This window comes from Eumetopias jubatus, unplaced genomic scaffold, assembly GCF_037043125.1.
Source record: "Eumetopias jubatus isolate StellerSeaLion01/CBP00866 unplaced genomic scaffold, mEumJub1_p1.0 scaffold_109, whole genome shotgun sequence".
Taxonomy (NCBI): Eukaryota; Metazoa; Chordata; class Mammalia; order Carnivora; family Otariidae; genus Eumetopias; species Eumetopias jubatus.
In genome coordinates, this window is record NW_028274915.1 from 443,604 (window position 1) to 447,519 (window position 3,916).

Below are 3,916 nucleotides of genomic sequence, written 5' to 3' on the forward strand. Positions count from 1 at the left end.
GTCAAACACAGTCCCTGACCTCAAACAGCTTACGTTCTAGTGTCCAGGAAAAACAGAATGAACTCAAAAAAATAATTATAGGGTGAAAATAACTGTCATAACTGAAGCAAAAATAAAATGTTACAAAAGTTCAGAGGAAGAAAGACCCCCAAATTCTAGGTGGGAAGAAAAAAGTTTTGGCGAGTGTTTTTGATAATAGTAGCCTCTTAGCTGATAGCTTAGCTTACTAAAAAGGGCAAAGGCATTTGGATCAGAAAACACTGTAAGCAAAACACAGAGATGAAGAGGTATGAAGTACACTCAGCAATAAAGCGGTTCGAGTATTCTGGAGCTTATGGCAGAACAAAACAGTGGTCCAGAGCCCAGGGTCTGTAACCAGTCTCTGGGTTCAAATCCCACCCCATCATGACTGATCTGTAATCTCGTACAAGTGACTTAATCTCCCTGAACTACAGTTAATTCAGCCATAAAATAAGACCACCACCTAACTTATGGGTTTGTTAACACAATTAAATGAAATGTGTGTAAAATATAGTACTTATCACAAACATAGAGCCTACACTGAATTGAGTATCATTAATATTGGATGTTAGGAACAAGAAAAGAGGTGAAGATAATTAAAGTTTCGAGAATAATGTTAATAAAGAGACAAGTTTAGGACAAAAATCAGCTTTGGGAAGGGCACTAAGTAAGTAGTTTGGTTTTCTATAAGCTGAGCTTTCAGCTCCGTTGAGTATTCGGGTATAGCATTTACAATGTGGCGTAGTTTGTTTTCGGTGCCTTTTGCTCCCTAGAGCTACACATTTAGAAGTGTCATGAAAGTGGCAGAGGTGGTAAGGAGAACAGAGCAGAGCAACTTTAGACCAAGGACAGAACTTGGAACATCTGCCTATCTTAGGGGGCTAGGAAATAAAAACGGAAAAGGAGACCAAAAAACAAAAAGAAAAGCTCTGCCAGAGAATCAGGAAAAAATTAATGCAGTGTCATGAAACCTCTTCAACAGGGAAGTGAATTTCAAGATTTGATAGCATGTTTTGAGTGTGTATACATTTATGTAGCAAGTTAAATAATCCAATTTTATTTTTTTAAAAGACAGGAAAAAATTATTTGTCACTTATTTTTTTAAATCTTTCAAAATTAAGCAAGCATTACTAAAGGAATGTCTACTACAATATTTCCTCAAATTTTTTCTGATTAATCACCTCAATAGGAAAGACAAACATATAACCAAAATAATTTAATAGGTACTAACAAAGGGGAATATGAAAAGCGCAGAGAAAGGAGCTTGATTATCTCAACTTAAAGAAGAGGTGAGGCAAGGTTCAAGAGTAGGCAGTGGGTGCAGCAACATCAGAGCCAGGCCTTGAGGAGGCGGTCGGGCGGCTGGAGCAGGCAGGGGGCACTGACAGGAGAAAGCCCCGGACACGCCTGCTAAGTGAAAGCACGCGGCCCGTTGGGAGCACAGCCCATTCGCAGCGACCGTGCAGTCCGAGCCGCGGGGGCAGGAGCACAGGCTGGAGGTCAGCGGACGAGGGAAGAGGCTGTGAGTCATTCAGACCTGAGTCTGTAGGCAGTGAGGACCCATGAAAAGAATGTAAATGGCAAGTTCCTTAAATGCAGCTAAGAATTACTACCAACTGAAAATCAAAAATGAATATATGGCAACTCTGAGATTCAAGTGAAAAGTATAATCAAAATGTAACATGCAGACAACTTCTCAGAGACATAACTGCTCTGTAAATCAAGGAATATATGTGGTAAATTTTGAAACATAACAGAGTTACTACTGATACAACAGACACCTAAAATACCTGTATTTGTAAATTTTGTCTTAAAATTTGCTAGAAGAATTTCTACCTGAGTGTCTATAGTTAGTATTTTAAAAGCAAAAACAAATTTGTTTCCAAAGATGAAAAAGATTAAAATAAAAGCAACAATAACAAGGAGGTCACAAGCCCACAGAAATACACTAATGTTTCTGATTGCTAATTCACAACCTAAAAGATGTTCAAATGTAAACACACTTAACAAACAAGATGACACACTTACTGTTGGCTTCACCAGCAACTGACCCATCACTGTGAACATGCGGGAAAGGCCAACAGGGGTACACACTGCAGGAGAGGTCACAGAGAGGAGGCTGATAAATGGCTAGTGCAAAATACAGAACAGACTCCAAGACGATCGTTGTAAGAAAAGTCTTGCTTCAAATTTAGATTCTCTCAGTGTTTTATCAGAGGAGCCTTCATCAATAAAGAAGCTAGAGAGGATGACAGGTGAAAGATGAAAGATACCCAAAGACTGAAGAAGGCTTAGCACGTGCAAGACTCTAGCAGTTGAATAATAGTATTTTCACTTAAAAAATTAAAAAAAAAAAACTAAAGAACAGATTAAAATTTCAAGTACTGATGGAGTTGAGAACCAAACAACTATTATCTTAACTCCTTTTAACTACATTTATCTGCTTATAATATCCCTGAGATATGCTGTAATGCCTCAGGTAAAACTGAGTACATTTTAACTAAATTAAACCACAAATTCACCACACAGGGTCTATGTTACCACTCAAAAGTAGAATCTAATGCTTCAGTGAGTGTGGGCCTGTGTGTGTGTCTCTCCACAAGAGAGGCTTTCCTTAAAGAACAACACATGAGTATTATTTCATGGCTTCAGTTTATCAAAATTTATCTTAACATAAAAAAAGTTAAGGGCCAATTTTAAAAACATCTCCAAGCTGTTAAGTAATTTCATCAGGAAACCTTAGTATAATTTTCTAGAACAAAGAACTCCATTTTCCCATCAACATTAAGCCAGAAAAATACTTACAGAGAAGTAACAAACATCCCGTCCGAGATATACAGGAATATAAATAGGGTAGGTACAACTCCCAGAGATCTGTAAAGAAACACAAATATATTTTAGTAAATCCAAAATATTGTACATTAAGATATAGGTTGACTATAATGTTTGATAAACATCATAATTGTCTATTTGAGTCTACTAAACCATATAATTTCTAAATTGTACAATAAAAAGATCTAAAACAGAAAAGGAAATACCCCTTTTGCAAAACCTGTTTGGAGGGAGAAAAAAAGTCTCCATGGAATTTTAAGAACAGAAACCAACTAAGAAACAAAGAAAAATCTTAAAAAGCTGCTTGCTCGTTCTGAATACAGCAAACACAGGAACACTCATTTATGTTCTTAAACCTGTCTAAAGACTTGTTAACTCTGTAAATTAACAACAAGGGCTGACCACACAAAGAATCAATACAACGTTCACGACAGCGAACGTGTAGTCATAGGCCGGTTCAAGGTCCCGGAGAGAAGCCGACTGACCGTACAAAGACTCCATGCTCGCGGCGTCCTTGTCAACGAGCGCGGAGGCCACCCACACCATCCCCAGGATGAGGAGCGCAAGCAGGACAAGCATGACCAGAGTTTCTAAAATTCGGGCTCGGATTCCCTGAAAAAGATAATGGAGATCTAACTGTATTTCATTTCATCTCATGATTAATTAGGCTTCTATCTGTAAGAAAGCACAAAAATTCTTTGGAAAGGGAAGAAATTTCTATTTATAAGGAAGACAGAAAACACTAGCTTTACAGTGTCATGTTTAGACTACCTTTGTTTTACCAAATTATGTAGAATACCATCAAGCTTTAAAAAACCAAAAAAATTCGTCACGAAAACATTTTTCAGAGCAGTGTTTTAAGGGGCGCCTGGGAGGCTCAGCCCGTCAAGTGCCTGCCTGCCGCTCAGGTCATGGATCCAGCCCCACGCGGGGCTCCCTGCTCAGTGGGGACCTGCTTCTCCCTCTCCCTCCCGCTTGTACTCTCTCTTGCTATCTCTGTCACCGCCTCTCTCTCTCTCAGATAAATAAAATCTTAAAAGAAAAAACAAAAACGGGTTTTAAA

General features: G+C 38.5%; 1 long non-coding RNA gene across 1 annotated transcript; it reads right to left on the reverse strand.

Moving 5' to 3' along the window:
- Positions 1-2,055: 2,055 nt before the first annotated feature.
- Positions 2,056-3,421, reverse strand: LOC148161620 (uncharacterized). Its single transcript, XR_015767479.1, has 3 exons — positions 3,339-3,421; positions 2,827-2,895; positions 2,056-2,114 (listed from the first exon to the last, which is right to left on the reverse strand). It is a non-coding gene; the product is annotated as an uncharacterized LOC148161620 (long non-coding RNA).
- Between the last annotated feature and the right edge of the window lie 495 nt (positions 3,422-3,916).